This window comes from Salvelinus fontinalis, chromosome 22, assembly GCF_029448725.1.
Source record: "Salvelinus fontinalis isolate EN_2023a chromosome 22, ASM2944872v1, whole genome shotgun sequence".
NCBI classification, from domain to species: domain Eukaryota; kingdom Metazoa; phylum Chordata; class Actinopteri; order Salmoniformes; family Salmonidae; genus Salvelinus; species Salvelinus fontinalis.
Window position 1 is genome coordinate 42,157,469 of NC_074686.1, and position 19,393 is coordinate 42,176,861.

The window sequence follows — 19,393 nt, forward strand, 5'->3', positions numbered from 1 at the left end:
AGAACATATACAACGTAGCCATTAAATGAGATGAACAAGAAGGACATTATCAATCAGAGGATACAATTGGAAGTCGCGATCCCCTCTGGACATTGTGTTCGTTGTGGTTGTGTGTCTGTATAAGACACTAGGCCCGTTCACATGTAACATAGCAGGTTATACATGAGTCTGTTCATAACCCATGTATCATTCACTGCTTTCCATTCACTCGATTTGACTGGACCCATAAACAGCTATTCAATAGATTTGTTTAGGCTAGTATTCATATCCCTTCAATCCCATGCATGTTGTTGAGGATCATTTCACTGTGTGCTTTCTGGAAACATAATACCTACATAGAGTGTTGTAATATTCAGATGTATTTCAGATGTGGGGGGGGGGGGGGGGTGTGAATGCTTAGGTCCCATCATGCACCCTGTTTATCACAGTGATATTCAGATGTGGGGGGGGGGGGTGAATGCTTAGGTCCCATCATGCACCCTGTTTATCACGGTGATATTCAGATGTGGGGGGGGGGATGTGAATGCTTAGGTCCCATTATGCACCCTGTTTATCACAGTGATATTCAGATGTGGGGGGGGGGGGGGTGTGAATGCTTAGGTCCCATCATGCACCCTGTTTATCACAGTGATATTCAGATGATGATCTTATTCCCATTAGAGCCATGATACAGTACTATACACATCCCTGTTGTTACAGCTCCCCGTTGGAATGACTGGACAGTCTGCTAACCTTCAGTAAACCACACATCTTTGTCAAGAAAGCTTTTCTACTGAGCTGGCCGGATCAAATCTCAGGCAGAACACAGAGGCTACGTTCCTCTCAGACAGAACACAGAGGCTACGTTCCTCTCAGACAGAGTTAGAACACAGAGGCTACGTTCCTCTCAGACAGAACACAGAGGCTACGTTCCTCTCAGACAGAGTTAGAACACAGAGGCTACGTTCCTCTCCGACAGAACACAGAGGCTACGTTCCTCTCAGACAGAGTTAGAACACAGAGGCTACGTTCCTCTCAGACAGAACACAGAGGCCACGTTCCTCTCCGACAGAACACAGAGGCTACGTTCCTCTCAGACAGAACACAGAGGCTACGTTCCTCTCAGACAGAGCACAGAGGCCACGTTCCTCTCCGACAGAACACAGAGGCCACGTTCCTCTCCGACAGAACACAGAGGCTACGTTCCTCTCAGACAGAGCACAGAGGCTACGTTCCTCTCCGACAGAACACAGAGGCCACGTTCCTCTCCGACAGAACACAGAGGCCACGTTCCTCTCCGACAGAACACAGAGGCCACGTTCCTCTCCGACAGAACACAGAGGCTACGTTCCTCTCAGACAGAGTTAGAACACAGAGGCTACGTTCCTCTCCGACAGAACACAGAGGCCACGTTCCTCTCCGACAGAACACAGAGGCCACTTTCCTCTCCGACAGAACACAGAGGCCACGTTCCTCTCCGACAGAACACAGAGGCCACGTTCCTCTCCGACAGAACACAGAGGCTACGTTCCTCTCAGACAGAACACAGAGGCTACGTTCCTCTCAGACAGAGTTAGAACACAGAGGCCACGTTCCTCTCCGACAGAACACAGAGGCCACGTTCCTCTCCGACAGAACACAGAGGCCACTTTCCTCTCCGACAGAACACAGAGGCCACGTTCCTCTCCGACAGAACACAGAGGCCACGTTCCTCTCCGACAGAACACAGAGGCTACGTTCCTCTCAGACAGAACACAGAGGCTACGTTCCTCTCAGACAGAGTTAGAACACAGAGGCCACGTTCCTCTCCGACAGAACACAGAGGCCACGTTCCTCTCCGACAGAACACAGAGGCTACGTTCCTCTCAGACAGAACACAGAGGCTACGTTCCTCTCCGACAGAACACAGAGGCCACGTTCCTCTCCGACAGAACACAGAGGCCACGTTCCTCTCCGACAGAACACAGAGGCTACGTTCCTCTCAGACAGAACACAGAGGCTACGTTCCTCTCAGACAGAACACAGAGGCCACGTTCCTCTCAGACAGAGCACAGAGGCTACGTTCCTCTCAGACAGAGTTAGAACACAGAGGCTACGTTCCTCTCAGACAGAACACAGAGGCTACGTTCCTCTCCGACAGAACACAGAGGCTACGTTCCTCTCCGACAGAACACAGAGGCCACGTTCCTCTCCGACAGAACACAGAGGCCACGTTCCTCTCCGACAGAACACAGAGGCCACGTTCCTCTCAGACAGAACACAGAGGCTACGTTCCTCTCCGACAGAACACAGAGGCCACGTTCCTCTCCGACAGAACACAGAGGCCACGTTCCTCTCCGACAGAACACAGAGGCCACGTTCCTCTCAGACAGAACACAGAGGCTACGTTCCTCTCCGACAGAACACAGAGGCTACGTTCCTCTCCGACAGAACACAGAGGCTACGTTCCTCTCAGACAGAACACAGAGGCCACGTTCCTCTCCGACAGAACACAGAGGCTACGTTCCTCTCAGACAGAACACAGAGGCTACGTTCCTCTCAGACAGAGCACAGAGGCTACGTTCCTCTCAGACAGAGTTAGAACACAGAGGCTACGTTCCTCTCAGACAGAACACAGAGGCCACGTTCCTCTCCGACAGAACACAGAGGCCACGTTCCTCTCCGACAGAACACAGAGGCCACGTTCCTCTCCGACAGAACACAGAGGCCACGTTCCTCTCCGACAGAACACAGAGGCCACGTTCCTCTCCGACAGAACACAGAGGCCACGTTCATCTCAGACAGAACACAGAGGCCACGTTCCTCTCAGACAGAACACAGAGGCTACGTTCCTCTCAGACAGAGCACAGAGGCCACGTTCCTCTCAGACAGAACACAGAGGCCACGTTCCTCTCCGACAGAACACAGAGGCCACGTTCCTCTCCGACAGAACACAGAGGCTACGTTCCTCTCAGACAGAACACAGAGGCTACGTTCCTCTCAGACAGAACACAGAGGCTACGTTCCTCTCAGACAGAACACAGAGGCTACGTTCCTCTCAGACAGAGTTAGAACACAGAGGCTACGTTCCTCTCCGACAGAACACAGAGGCCACGTTCCTCTCCGACAGAACACAGAGGCTACGTTCCTCTCAGACAGAGCACAGAGGCTACGTTCCTCTCAGACAGAGTTAGAACACAGAGGCTACGTTCCTCTCAGACAGAACACAGAGGCCACGTTCCTCTCAGACAGAACACAGAGGCCACGTTCCTCTCAGACAGAACACAGAGGCCACGTTCCTCTCAGACAGAACACAGAGGCCACGTTCCTCTCCGACAGAACACAGAGGCCACGTTCCTCTCCGACAGAACACAGAGGCCACGTTCCTCTCCGACAGAACACAGAGGCCACGTTCCTCTCCGACAGAACACAGAGGCCACGTTCCTCTCAGACAGAACACAGAGGCCACGTTCCTCTCCGACAGAACACAGAGGCCACGTTCCTCTCAGACAGAACACAGAGGCTACGTTCCTCTCAGACAGAGTTAGAACACAGAGGCTACGTTCCTCTCAGACAGAACACAGAGGCTACGTTCCTCTCCGACAGAACACAGAGGCTACGTTCCTCTCCGACAGAACACAGAGGCCACGTTCATCTCAGACAGAACACAGAGGCCACGTTCCTCTCCGACAGAACACAGAGGCCACGTTCCTCTCCGACAGAACACAGAGGCCACGTTCCTCTCCGACAGAACACAGAGGCCACGTTCCTCTCCGACAGAACACAGAGGCCACGTTCCTCTCCGACAGAACACAGAGGCCACGTTCCTCTCCGACAGAACACAGAGGCCACGTTCCTCTCCGACAGAACACAGAGGCCACGTTCCTCTCCGACAGAACACAGAGGCCACGTTCCTCTCCGACAGAACACAGAGGCCACGTTCCTCTCCGACAGAACACAGAGGCCACGTTCCTCTCCGACAGAACACAGAGGCCACGTTCCTCTCCGACAGAACACAGAGGCCACGTTCCTCTCCGACAGAACACAGAGGCCACGTTCCTCTCCGACAGAACACAGAGGCTACGTTCCTCTCCGACAGAACACAGAGGCTACGTTCCTCTCAGACAGAGTTAGAACACAGAGGCCACGTTCCTCTCCGACAGAACACAGAGGCCACGTTCCTCTCCGACAGAACACAGAGGCCACGTTCCTCTCAGACAGAGCACAGAGGCCACGTTCCTCTCAGACAGAGCACAGAGGCCACGTTCCTCTCCGACAGAACACAGAGGCTACGTTCCTCTCCGACAGAGCACAGAGGCCACGTTCCTCTCAGACAGAACACAGAGGCTACGTTCCTCTCAGACAGAGTTAGAACACAGAGGCTACGTTCCTCTCCGACAGAACACAGAGGCCACGTTCCTCTCCGACAGAACACAGAGGCCACGTTCCTCTCCGACAGAACACAGAGGCCACGTTCCTCTCCGACAGAACACAGAGGCTACGTTCCTCTCAGACAGAACACAGAGGCCACGTTCCTCTCCGACAGAACACAGAGGCTACGTTCCTCTCAGACAGAACACAGAGGCTACGTTCCTCTCAGACAGAACACAGAGGCTACGTTCCTCTCCGACAGAACACAGAGGCTACGTTCCTCTCCGACAGAACACAGAGGCTACGTTCCTCTCCGACAGAACACAGAGGCCACGTTCCTCTCCGACAGAACACAGAGGCTACGTTCCTCTCCGACAGAACACAGAGGCTACGTTCCTCTCCGACAGAACACAGAGGCTACGTTCCTCTCCGACAGAACACAGAGGCTACGTTCCTCTCCGACAGAACACAGAGGCCACGTTCCTCTCAGACAGAACACAGAGGCTACGTTCCTCTCCGACAGAACACAGAGGCTACGTTCCTCTCCGACAGAACACAGAGGCCACGTTCCTCTCAGACAGAACACAGAGGCTACGTTCCTCTCCGACAGAACACAGAGGCCACGTTCCTCTCAGACAGAACACAGAGGCCACGTTCCTCTCAGACAGAGTTAGAACACAGAGGCTACGTTCCTCTCAGACAGAACACAGAGGCTACGTTCCTCTCCGACAGAACACAGAGGCTACGTTCCTCTCAGACAGAACACAGAGGCTACAGTTCATTACAGAGGGTATAAGGCTGATAGGACTCTGGTCTATAGTAGTTTATTACAGAGGCTGATAGGCCTCTGGTCTATAGTAGTTCATTACAGAGGGAATAAGGCTGAGAGGACTCTGGTCTATAGTAGTTCATTACAGAGGCTGAGAGGACTCTGGTCTATAGTAGTTCATTACAGAGGCTGATAGGCCTCTGGTCTATAGTAGTTCATTACAGAGGGTATAAGGCTGAGAGGACTCTGGTCTATAGTAGTTCATTACAGAGGGAATAAGGCTGATAGGCCTCTGGTCTATAGTAGTTCATTACAGAGGGTATAAGGCTGAGAGGACTCTGGTCTATAGTAGTTCATTACAGAGGCTGAGAGGACTCTGGTCTAAAGTAGTTCATTACAGAGGCTGAGAGGACTCTGGTCTATAGTAGTTCATTACAGAGGCTGAGAGGACTCCGGTCTATAGTAGTTCATTACAGAGGGAATAAGGCTGATAGGCCTCTGGTCTATAGTAGTTCATTACAGAGGGAATAAGGCTGAGAGGACTCTGGTCTATAGTAGTTCATTACAGAGGGTATAAGGCTGATAGGCCTCTGGTCTATAGTAGTTCATTACAGAGGGAATAAGGCTGAGAGGACTCTGGTCTATAGTAGTTCATTACAGAGGGTATAAGGCTGATAGGACTCTGGTCTATAGTAGTTCATTACAGAGGGAATAGGGCTGAGAGGACTCTGGTCTATAGTAGTTCATTACAGAGGCTGAGAGGACTCTGGTCTATAGTAGTTCATTAGAGGGAATAAGGCTGAGAGGACTCTGGTCTATAGTAGTTCATTACAGAGGCTGAGAGGACTCTGGTCTATAGTAGTTCATTACAGAGGCTGAGAGGACTCTGGTCTATAGTAGTTCATTACAGAGGGTATAAGGCTGAGAGGACTCTGGTCTATAGTAGTTCATTACAGAGGCTGAGAGGACTCTGGTCTATAGTAGTTCATTACAGAGGCTGAGAGGACTCTGGTCTATAGTAGTTCATTACAGAGGCTGAGAGGACTCTGGTCTATACTAGTTCATTACAGAGGGAATAAGGCTGATAGGACTCTGGTCTATAGTAGTTTATTACAGAGGCTGATAGGCCTCTGGTCTATAGTAGTTCATTACAGAGGGAATAAGGCTGAGAGGACTCTGGTCTATAGTAGTTCATTACAGAGGCTGAGAGGACTCTGGTCTATAGTAGTTCATTACAGAGGCTGATAGGCCTCTGGTCTATAGTAGTTCATTACAGAGGGTATAAGGCTGAGAGGACTCTGGTCTATAGTAGTTCATTACAGAGGGAATAAGGCTGATAGGCCTCTGGTCTATAGTAGTTCATTACAGAGGGTATAAGGCTGAGAGGACTCTGGTCTATAGTAGTTCATTACAGAGGCTGAGAGGACTCTGGTCTAAAGTAGTTCATTACAGAGGCTGAGAGGACTCTGGTCTATAGTAGTTCATTACAGAGGCTGAGAGGACTCCGGTCTATAGTAGTTCATTACAGAGGGAATAAGGCTGATAGGCCTCTGGTCTATAGTAGTTCATTACAGAGGGAATAAGGCTGAGAGGACTCTGGTCTATAGTAGTTCATTACAGAGGGTATAAGGCTGATAGGCCTCTGGTCTATAGTAGTTCATTACAGAGGGAATAAGGCTGAGAGGACTCTGGTCTATAGTAGTTCATTACAGAGGGTATAAGGCTGATAGGACTCTGGTCTATAGTAGTTCATTACAGAGGGAATAGGGCTGAGAGGACTCTGGTCTATAGTAGTTCATTACAGAGGCTGAGAGGACTCTGGTCTATAGTAGTTCATTAGAGGGAATAAGGCTGAGAGGACTCTGGTCTATAGTAGTTCATTACAGAGGCTGAGAGGACTCTGGTCTATAGTAGTTCATTACAGAGGCTGAGAGGACTCTGGTCTATAGTAGTTCATTACAGAGGGTATAAGGCTGAGAGGACTCTGGTCTATAGTAGTTCATTACAGAGGCTGAGAGGACTCTGGTCTATAGTAGTTCATTACAGAGGCTGAGAGGACTCTGGTCTATAGTAGTTCATTACAGAGGCTGAGAGGACTCTGGTCTATACTAGTTCATTACAGAGGGAATAAGGCTGAGAGGACTCTGGTCTATAGTAGTTCATTACAGAGGCTGAGAGGACTCTGGTCTATAGTAGTTCATTACAGAGGCTGATAGGCCTCTGGTCTATAGTAGTTCATTACAGAGGGAATAAGGCTGAGAGGACTCTGGTCTATAGTTGTTCATTACAGAGGGAATAAGGCTGAGAGGACTCTGGTCTATAGTAGTTCATTACAGAGGGAATAAGGCTGAGAGGACTCTGGTCTATAGTAGTTCATTACAGAGGCTGATAGGCCTCTGGTCTATAGTAGTTCATTACAGAGGGTATAAGGCTGAGAGGACTCTGGTCTATAGTAGTTCATTACAGAGGCTGAGAGGACTCTGGTCTATAGTAGTTCATTACAGAGGCTGAGAGGACTCTGGTCTATAGTAGTTCATTACAGAGGGTATAAGGCTGAGAGGACTCTGGTCTATACTAGTTCATTACAGAGGCTGAGAGGACTCTGGTCTATAGTAGTTCATTACAGAGGCTGAGAGGACTCTGGTCTATAGTAGTTCATTACAGAGGGTATAAGGCTGATAGGCCTCTGGTCTATAGTACTTCATTACAGAGGCTGAGAGGACTCCGGTCTATAGTAGTTCATTACAGAGGGTATAAGGCTGAGAGGACTCTGGTCTATAGTACTTCATTACAGAGGCTGAGAGGACTCCGGTCTATAGTAGTTCATTACAGAGGGTATAAGGCTGATAGGCCTCTGGTCTATAGTAGTTCATTACAGAGGGAATAAGGCTGATAGGCCTCTGGTCTATAGTAGTTCATTACAGAGGGAATAAGGCTGAGAGGACTCTGGTCTATAGTAGTTCATTACAGAGGGTATAAGGCTGATAGGCCTCTGGTCTATAGTAGTTCATTACAGAGGGAAAAAGGCTGAGAGGACTCTGGTCTATAGTAGTTCATTACAGAGGGTATAAGGCTGAGAGGACTCTGGTCTATAGTAGTTCATTACAGAGGGTATAAGGCTGAGAGGACTCTGGTCTATACTAGTTCATTACAGAGGCTGAGAGGACTCTGGTCTATAGTAGTTCATTACAGAGGCTGAGAGGACTCTGGTCTATAGTACTTCATTACAGAGGCTGAGAGGACTCCGGTCTATAGTAGTTCATTACAGAGGGTATAAGGCTGATAGGCCTCTGGTCTATAGTAGTTCATTACAGAGGGAATAAGGCTGATAGGCCTCTGGTCTATAGTAGTTCATTACAGAGGGAATAAGGCTGAGAGGACTCTGGTCTATAGTAGTTCATTACAGAGGGTATAAGGCTGATAGGACTCTGGTCTTGTCACGTTCCTGACCTGTTTTCTGTTAGTTTGTGTATGTGTTAGCTGGTCAGGACGTGAGTTTGGGTGGGCAGTCTATGTTTTCTGTTTCTATGTTGGTTTAAGGGTGACCTGATATGGCTCTCAATTAGAGGCAGGTGGTTTTCATTTCCTCTGATTGAGAGACATATTAAGGTAGGTGTTTTCACACTGTTTGTTTGTGGGTGGTTGTCTTCCGTGTCTGTATGTTATTTAGTACCACACGGGACTGTTGCGGTGTGTATGTAGTCTGTTCCTGTTCGTGCGTTCTTCGTGTCTATGTAAGTTCTCATGTTTAGGTCAGTCTACTCCGTTTTGTTGTTTTGTTAGTTTATAGTGAAGTTCGTGTTTTCGTCTTTCCTGTAAATAAATAATGTCATCATACCTCGCTGCACATTGGTCTTCCGATCCCTCTCTCCTCTCCTCGTCCGAGGAGGAGGAAGAATTAGAGAACCGTTACAGGTCTATAGTAGTTCATTACAGAGGGAATAGGGCTGAGAGGACTCTGGTCTATAGTAGTTCATTACAGAGGCTGAGAGGACTCTGGTCTATAGTAGTTCATTACAGAGGGTATAAGGCTGAGAGGACTCTGGTCTATAGTAGTTCATTACAGAGGCTGAGAGGACTCTGGTCTATAGTAGTTCATTACAGAGGCTGAGAGGACTCTGGTCTATAGTAGTTCATTACAGAGGCTGAGAGGACTCTGGTCTATAGTAGTTCATTACAGAGGGAATAAGGCTGAGAGGACTCTGGTCTATAGTAGTTCATTACAGAGGCTGAGAGGACTCTGGTCTATAGTAGTTCATTACAGAGGCTGAGAGGTCTCTGGTCTATAGTAGTTCATTACAGAGGCTGAGAGGACTCTGGTCTATAGTAGTTCATTACAGAGGGAATAAGGCTGAGAGGACTCTGGTCTATAGTAGTTCATTACAGAGGGTATAAGGCTGATAGGACTCTGGTCTATAGTAGTTCATTACAGAGGCTGAGAGGACTCTGGTCTATAGTAGTTCATTACAGAGGCTGAGAGGACTCTGGTCTATAGTAGTTCATTACAGAGGGTATAAGGCTGATAGGACTCTGGTCTATAGTAGTTCATTACAGAGGGAATAAGGCTGAGAGGACTCTGGTCTATAGTAGTTCATTATAGAGGCTGAGAGGACTCTGGTCTATAATAGTTCATTACAGAGGGTATAAGGCTGAGAGGACTCTGGTCTATAGTAGTTCATTACAGAGGGTATAAGGCTGATAGGCCTCTGGTCTATAGTAGTTCATTACAGAGGCTGAGAGGACTCTGGTCTATAGTAGTTCATTACAGAGGGTATGAGGCTGATAGGACTCTGGTCTATAGTAGTTCATTACAGAGGCTGATAGGACTCTGGTCTATAGTAGTTCATTACAGAGGGTATAAGGCTGAGAGGCCTCTGGTCTATAGTAGTTCATTACAGAGGGAATAAGGCTGATAGGCCTCTGGTCTATAGTAGTTCATTACAGAGGGAATAAGGCTGATAGGACTCTGGTCTATAGTAGTTCATTACAGAGGGAATAAGGCTGAGATGACTCTGGTCTATAATAGTTCATTACAGAGGGAATAAGGCTGAGAGGACTCTGGTCTATAGTAGTTCATTACAGAGGGAATAAGGCTGAGAGGACTCTGGTCTATAGTAGTTTATTACAGAGGCTGATAGGCCTCTGGTCTATAGTAGTTCATTACAGAGGGAATAAGGCTGAGAGGACTCTGGTCTATAGTAGTTCATTACAGAGGGAATAAGGCTGATAGGACTCTGGTCTATAGTAGTTCATTACAGAGGCTGATAGGACTCTGGTCTATAGTAGTTCATTATAGAGGCTGAGAGGACTCTGGTCTATAGTAGTTCATTACAGAGGGTATAAGGCTGAGAGGCCTCTGGTCTATAGTAGTTCATTACAGAGGGTATAAGGCTGAGAGGACTCTGGTCTATAGTAGTTCATTACAGAGGGTATAAGGCTGATAGGCCTCTGGTCTATAGTAGTTCATTACAGAGGGTATAAGGCTGATAGGACTCTGGTCTATAGTAGTTCATTACAGAGGCTGAGAGGACTCTGGTCTATAGTAGTTCATTACAGAGGCTGAGAGGACTCTGGTCTATAGTAGTTCATTACAGAGGCTGAGAGGACTCTGGTCTATAATAGTTCATTACAGAGGGTATAAGGCTGAGAGGACTCTGGTCTATAGTAGTTCATTACAGATGGTATAAGGCTGAGAGGACTCTGGTCTATAGTAGTTCATTACAGAGGCTGAGAGGACTCTGGTCTATAGTAGTTCATTACAGAGGGAATAAGGCTGAGAGGACTCTGGTCTATAGTAGTTCATTACAGAGGGTATAAGGCTGATAGGACTCTGGTCTATAGTAGTTCATTACAGAGGGTATAAGGCTGAGAGGACTCTGGGCTATAGTAGTTCATTACAGAGGGTATAAGGCTGATAGGCCTCTGGTCTATAGTAGTTCATTACAGAGGGAATAAGGCTGATAGGACTCTGGTCTATAGTAGTTTATTACAGAGGGTATAAGGCTGAGAGGACTCTGGTCTATAGTAGTTCATTACAGAGGCTGATAGGACTCTGGTCTATAGTAGTTCATTACAGAGGGAATAAGGCTGAGAGGACTCTGGGCTATAGTAGTTCATTACAGAGGCTGAGAGGACTCTGGTCTATAGTAGTTCATTACAGAGGCTGAGAGGACTCTGGTCTATAATAGTTCATTACAGAGGCTGAGAGGACTCTGGTCTATAGTAGTTCATTACAGAGGGAATAAGGCTGAGAGGCCTCTGGTCTATAGTAGTTCATTACAGAGGGAATAAGGCTGAGAGGACTCTGGTCTATAGTAGTTCATTACAGAGGCTGATAGGACTCTGGTCTATAGTAGTTCATTATAGAGGCTGAGAGGACTCTGGTCTATAATAGTTCATTACAGAGGGTATAAGGCTGAGAGGACTCTGGTCTATAGTAGTTCATTACAGAGGGAATAAGGCTGAGAGGACTCTGGTCTATAGTAGTTCATTACAGAGGCTGATAGGACTCTGGTCTATAGTAGTTCATTACAGAGGGTATAAGGCTGAGAGGCCTCTGGTCTATAGTAGTTCATTACAGAGGGTATAAGGCTGAGAGGACTCTGGTCTATAGTAGTTCATTACAGAGGGAATAAGGCTGATAGGACTCTGGTCTATAGTAGTTCATTACAGAGGGAATAAGGCTGAGAGGACTCTGGTCTATAGTAGTTCATTACAGAGGGAATAAGGCTGAGAGGACTCTGGTCTATAGTAGTTCATTACAGAGGCTGAGAGGACTCTGGTCTATAGTAGTTCATTACAGAGGGAATAAGGCTGAGAGGACTCTGGTCTATAGTAGTTCATTACAGAGGCTGAGAGGACTCTGGTCTATAGTAGTTCATTACAGAGGCTGAGAGGACTCTGGTCTATAGTAGTTCATTACAGAGGGAATAAGGCTGAGAGGACTCTGGTCTATAGTAGTTCATTACAGAGGCTGATAGGACTCTGGTCTATAGTAGTTCATTACAGAGGCTGAGAGGACTCTGGTCTATAGTAGTTCATTACAGAGGGTATAAGGCTGAGAGGACTCTGGTCTATAGTAGTTCATTACAGATGGTATAAGGCTGAGAGGACTCTGGTCTATAGTAGTTCATTACAGAGGCTGAGAGGACTCTGGTCTATAGTAGTTCATTACAGAGGGAATAAGGCTGAGAGGACTCTGGTCTATAGTAGTTCATTACAGAGGGTATAAGGCTGATAGGACTCTGGTCTATAGTAGTTCATTACAGAGGGTATAAGGCTGAGAGGACTCTGGGCTATAGTAGTTCATTACAGAGGGTATAAGGCTGATAGGCCTCTGGTCTATAGTAGTTCATTACAGAGGGAATAAGGCTGATAGGACTCTGGTCTATAGTAGTTTATTACAGAGGGTATAAGGCTGAGAGGACTCTGGTCTATAGTAGTTCATTACAGAGGCTGATAGGACTCTGGTCTATAGTAGTTCATTACAGAGGGAATAAGGCTGAGAGGACTCTGGGCTATAGTAGTTCATTACAGAGGCTGAGAGGACTCTGGTCTATAGTAGTTCATTACAGAGGCTGAGAGGACTCTGGTCTATAATAGTTCATTACAGAGGCTGAGAGGACTCTGGTCTATAGTAGTTCATTACAGAGGGAATAAGGCTGAGAGGACTCTGGTCTATAGTAGTTCATTACAGAGGCTGAGAGGACTCTGGTCTATAGTAGTTCATTACAGAGGGAATAAGGCTGAGAGGACTCTGGTCTATAGTAGTTCATTACAGAGGGTATAAGGCTGATAGGCCTCTGGTCTATAGTAGTTCATTACAGAGGGAATAAGGCTGAGAGGCCTCTGGTCTATAGTAGTTCATTACAGAGGGAATAAGGCTGAGAGGACTCTGGTCTATAGTAGTTCATTACAGAGGGAATAAGGCTGAGAGGACTCTGGTCTATAGTAGTTCATTACAGAGGGAATAAGGCTGAGAGGACTCTGGTCTATAGTAGTTCATTACAGAGGCTGATAGGACTCTGGTCTATAGTAGTTCATTACAGAGGGTATAAGGCTGAGAGGCCTCTGGTCTATAGTAGTTCATTACAGAGGGTATAAGGCTGAGAGGACTCTGGTCTATAGTAGTTCATTACAGAGGGAATAAGGCTGATAGGACTCTGGTCTATAGTAGTTCATTACAGAGGGAATAAGGCTGAGAGGACTCTGGTCTATAGTAGTTCATTACAGAGGGAATAAGGCTGAGAGGACTCTGGTCTATAGTAGTTCATTACAGAGGGAATAGGGCTGAGAGGACTCTGGTCTATAGTAGTTCATTACAGAGGCTGATAGGACTCTGGTCTATAGTAGTTCATTACAGAGGCTGAGAGGACTCTGGTCTATAGTAGTTCATTACAGAGGGTATAAGGCTGAGAGGCCTCTGGTCTATAGTAGTTCATTACAGAGGGTATAAGGCTGAGAGGACTCTGGTCTATAGTAGTTCATTACAGAGGCTGAGAGGACTCTGGTCTATAGTAGTTCATTACAGAGGGAATAAGGCTGAGAGGACTCTGGTCTATAGTAGTTCATTACAGAGGGTATAAGGCTGAGAGGACTCTGGTCTATAGTAGTTCATTACAGAGGGTATAAGGCTGAGAGGACTCTGGTCTATAGTAGTTCATTACAGAGGGTATAAGGCTGAGAGGACTCTGGGCTATAGTAGTTCATTACAGAGGGAATAGGGTGCCATTTGTGCACAAAACATGTATTTCTGGGTATAGTTTTCTTCAACAAAACTAGATCTTCTTCAGGTGAAGGAGTGTAAACTGATTTCCGCATCCCAAATAGCACCCTATTTCATACAGATAGTGCACTACTTTCTACCAGAGTCCTGGTGAGAAGTAGTGCACTACTTTCTACCAGAGCCCTATGAGCCCTGGTGAGAAGTAGTGCACTACTTTCTACCAGAGCCCTATGAGCCCTGGTGAAAAGTAGTGCACTACTTTCTACCAGAGCCCTATGAGTCCTGAGGAAAAGTAGTGCACTACTTTCTACCAGATTCCCATGAGCCCGTTTGAAAAGTAGTGCACTACTTTCTACCAGAGCCCTATGAGTCCTGGTGAAAAGTAGTGCACTATATAGGGAGTTGGGGTACATTCTGGAGCACATAGCCAGCCAACGGCCATTTTAATGTAGAAACTGAATGAGCATTGTTACCTACCTTTGTACACCATGAGATTTAAATCTAATGTTTAATCCATATTTCACCACTGAATTAACGGTAAACATTGACCTGATCAGTAGTGCGCTAAGGGGAAGTGACTGCCGCCTTCTCCTTACTTCCTGGACCCCATACTGTTTCTGAACAGACTTTTCATTTGTTTTCGCGCTTGAAGACCATAAAAAAAAAATCCTGCAAAAAAAAAAAAAATAGTTGATCCGTAATTTGTCCGACATTCCCAGCGTATAGTGATGGCTTAGTTATTTCCCCAATCCTTACTCAGGATTATGGCACATTCTCCGGGTTTATTGGGTTCGAGTTGACTACAAACCTCGTTCATCCAACAGGGATTGGCCCTGGTCAGAGAGAGTAGGACTGCTGAACTGGGTTCTAGTCTGTAGGTTAGTGACTACACAGCTGGTTATTTAAAGGTGGTTGTCATAGTGACTACACAGCTGGTTATTTAAAGGTGGTTGTCATAGTGAATACACAGCTGGTTATTTAAAGGTGGTTGTCATAGTGACTACACAGCTGGTTATTTAAAGGTGGTTGTCATAGTGACTACACAGCTGGTTATTTAAAGATGGTTGTCTTAGTGAATACACAGCTGGTTATTTAAAGGTGGTTGTCATAGTGACTACACAGCTGGTTATTTAAAGGTGGTTGTCATAGTGACTACACAGCTGGTTATTTAAAGGTGGTTGTCATAGTGACTACACAGCTGGTTATTTAAAGGTGGTTGTCATAGTGACTACACAGCTGGTTATTTAAAGGTGGTTGTCATAGTGACTACACAGCTGGTTATTTAAAGGTGGTTGTAGTGACTACACAGCTGGTTATTTAAAGGTGGTTGTCATAGTGACTACACGGCTGGTTATTTAAAGGTGGTTGTCATAGTGACTACACAGCTGGTTATTTAAAGGTGGTTGTCATAGTGACTACAGAGCTGGTTATTTAAAAGTGGTTGTCATAGTGACTACACAGCTGGTTATTTAAAGGTGGTTGTCATAGTGACTACAGAGCTGGTTATTTAAAGGTGGTTGTCATAGTGACTACACAGCTGGTTATTTAAAGGTGGTTGTAGTGACTACACAGCTGGTTATTTAAAGGTGGTTGTCATAGTGACTACACGGCTGGTTATTTAAAGGTGGTTGTCATAGTGACTACACAGCTGGTTATTTAAAGGTGGTTGTCATAGTGACTACACAGCTGGTTATTTAAAGGTGGTTGTCATAGTGACTACACAGCTGGTTATTTAAAGGTGTTTGTAGTGAATACACAGCTGGTTATTTAAAGGTGGTTGTCATAGTGACTACACAGCTGGTTATTTAAAGGTGGTTGTCATAGTGACTACACAGCTGGTTATTTAAAGGTGGTTGTCATAGTGACTACACAGCTGGTTATTTAGAGGTGGTTGTCATAGTGACTACACAGCTGGTTATTTAAAGGTGGTTGTCATAGTGACTACACAGCTGGTTATTTAAAGGTGGTTGTCATAGTGACTACAAAGCTGTTTATTTAAAGGTGGTTGTAGTGACTACACAGCTGGTTATTTAAAGGTGGTTGTCATAGTGACTACACAGCTGGTTATTTAAAGGTGGTTGTCATAGTGACTACACAGCTGGTTATTTAGAGGTGGTTGTCATAGTGACTACACAGCTGGTTATTTAAAGGTGGTTGTCATAGTGACTACACAGCTGGTTATTTAAAGGTGGTTGTCATAGTGACTACACGGCTGGTTATTTAAAGGTGGTTGTCATAGTGACTACACAGCTGGTTATTTAAAGGTGGTTGTAGTGACTACACAGCTGGTTATTTAAAGGTGGTTGTCATAGTGACTACACAGCTGGTTATTTAAAGGTGGTTGTAGTGACTACACAGCTGGTTATTTAAAGGTGGTTGTCATAGTGACTACACAGCTGGTTATTTAAAGGTGGTTGTCATAGTGACTACACAGCTGGTTATTTAAAGGTGGTTGTAGTGACTACACAGCTGGTTATTTAAAGGTGGTTGTCATAGTGACTACACAGCTGGTTATTTAAAGGTGGTTGTCATAGTGACTACACAGCTGGTTATTTAAAGGTGGTTGTAGTGACTACACAGCTGGTTATTTAAAGGTGGTTGTCATAGTGACTACACAGCTGGTTATTTAAAGGTGGTTGTCATAGTGACTACACAGCTGGTTATTTAAAGGTGGTTGTAGTGAATACACAGCTGGTTATTTAAAGGTGGTTGTCATAGTGACTACACGGCTGGTTATTTAAAGGTGGTTGTCATAGTGACTACACAGCTGGTTATTTAAAGGTGGTTGTCATAGTGACTACACAGCTGGTTATTTAAAGGTGGTTGTCATAGTGACTACACAGCTGGTTATTTAAAGGTGGTTGTCATAGTGAATACACAGCTGGTTATTTAAAGGTGGTTGTCATAGTGACTACACAGCTGGTTATTTAAAGGTGGTTGTCATAGTGACTACACAGCTGGTTATTTAAAGGTGGTTGTAGTGACTACACAGCTGGTTATTTAAAGGTGGTTGTCATAGTGACTACACAGCTGGTTATTTAAAGGTGGTTGTCATAGTGAATACACAGCTGGTTATTTAAAGGTGGTTGTCATAGTGACTACACCGCTGGTTATTTAAAGGTTGTCATAGTGACTACACAGCTGGTTATTTAAAGGTGGTTGTCATAGTGACTACACAGCTGGTTATTTAAAGGTGGTTGTCATAGTGACTACACAGCTGGTTATTTAAAGGTGGTTGTCATAGTGACTACACAGCTGGTTATTTAAAGGTGGTTGTAGTGACTACACAGCTGGTTATTTAAAGGTGGTTGTCATAGTGAATACACAGCTGGTTATTTAAAGGTGGTTGTCATAGTGACTACAGAGCTGGTTATTTAAAGGTGGTTGTAGTGACTACACAGCTGGTTATTTAAAGGTGGTTGTCATAGTGAATACACAGCTGGTTATTTAAAGGTGGTTGTCATAGTGACTACACAGCTGGTTATTTAAAGGTGGTTGTCATAGTGACTACACAGCTGGTTATTTAAAGGTGGTTGTCATAGTGACTACACAGCTGGTTATTTAAAGGTGGTTGTCATAGTGACTACACAGCTGGTTATTTAAAGGTGGTTGTCATAGTGACTACACAGCTGGTTATTTAAAGGTGGTTGTAGTGACGACACAGCTGGTTATTTAAAGGTGGTTGTCATAGTGACTACACGGCTGGTTATTTAAAGGTGGTTGTCATAGTGACTACACGGCTGGTTATTTAAAGGTGGTTGTCATAGTGACTACACAGCTGGTTATTTAAAGGTGGTTGTCATAGTGACTACACGGCTGGTTATTTAAAGGTGGTTGTAGTGACTACACAGCTGGTTATTTAGAGGTGGTTGTCATAGTGACTACACAGCTGGTTATTTAGAGGTGGTTGTCATAGTGACTACACAGCTGGTTATTTAAAGGTGGTTGTCATAGTGAATACACAGCTGGTTATTTAAAGGTGGTTGTCATAGTGACTACACAGCTGGTTATTTAAAGGTGGTTGTCATAGTGACTACACAGCTGGTTATTTAAAGGTGGTTGTCATAGTGAATACACAGCTGGTTATTTAAAGGTGGTTGTAGTGACTACACAGCTGGTTATTTAAAGGTGGTTGTCATAGTGACTACAGAGCTGGTTATTTAGAGGTGGTTGTCATAGTGACTACACAGCTGGTTATTTAGAGGTGGTTGTCATAGTGACTACACAGCTGGTTATTTAAAGGTGGTTGTCATAGTGAATACACAGCTGGTTATTTAAAGGTGGTTGTCATAGTGACTACACAGCTGGTTATTTAAAGGTGGTTGTCATAGTGACTACACAGCTGGTTATTTAAAGGTGGTTGTCATAGTGACTACACAGCTGGTTATTTAAAGGTGGTTGTCATAGTGACTACACAGCTGGTTATTTAAAGGTGGTTGTCATAGTGACTACACAGCTGGTTATTTAAAGGTGGTTGTCATAGTGACTACACAGCTGGTTATTTAAAGGTGGTTGTCATAGTGACTACACAGCTGGTTATTTAAAGGTGGTTGTCATAGTGACTACACAGCTGGTTATTTAAAGGTGGTTGTCATAGTGACTACACAGCTGGTTATTTAAAGGTGGTTGTCATAGTGACTACACAGCTGGTTATTTAAAGGTGGTTGTAGTGACTACACAGCTGGTTATTTAAAGGTGGTTGTCATAGTGACTACACAGCTGGTTATTTAAAGGTGGTTGTAGTGACTACACAGCTGGTTATTTAAAGGTGGTTGTCATAGTGACTACACAGCTGGTTATTTAAAGGTGGTTGTAGCGAATACACAGCTGGTTCTTTAAAGGTGGTTGTCATAGTGACTACAGAGCTGGTTATTTAAAGGTGGTTGTCATAGTGACTACACAGCTGGTTATTTAAAGGTGGTTGTCATAGTGACTACACAGCTGGTTATTTAAAGGTGGTTGTCATAGTGACTACACAGCTGGTTATTTAAAGGTGGTTGTAGTGACTACACAGCTGGTTATTTAAAGGTGGTTGTCATAGTGACTACACAGCTGGTTATTTAAAGGTGGTTGTCATAGTGACTACACAGCTGGTTATTTAAAGGTGGTTGTCATAGTGACTACACAGCTGGTTATTTAAAGGTGGTTGTCATAGTGACTACACAGCTGGTTATTTAAAGGTGGTTGTCATAGTGACTACACGGCTGGTTATTTAAAGGTGGTTGTCATAGTGACTACACAGCTGGTTATTTAAAGGTGGTTGTAGTGACTACACAGCTGGTTATTTAAAGGTGGTTGTCATAGTGAATACACAGCTGGTTATTTAAAGGTGGTTGTCATAGTGACTACACAGCTGGTTATTTAAAGGTGGTTGTCATAGTGACTACACAGCTGGTTATTTAAAGGTGGTTGTCATAGTGACTACACAGCTGGTTATTTAAAGGTGGTTGTCATAGTGACTACACAGCTGGTTATTTAGAGGTGGTTGTCATAGTGACTACACAGCTGGTTATTTAAAGGTGGTTGTAGTGACTACACAGCTGGTAATTTAAAGGTGGTTGTCATAGTGA

The 19,393-nt window shown here is 45.2% G+C and overlaps 1 protein-coding gene across 2 annotated transcripts in view; it reads left to right on the forward strand.

The window, feature by feature from the left end:
* The window catches only part of LOC129820318 (type 2 phosphatidylinositol 4,5-bisphosphate 4-phosphatase-like), a 78,050-nt gene that overhangs the window by 460 nt on the left and 58,197 nt on the right, over window positions 1-19,393 (forward strand). The gene's annotated exons all lie outside the window — the stretch shown is intronic.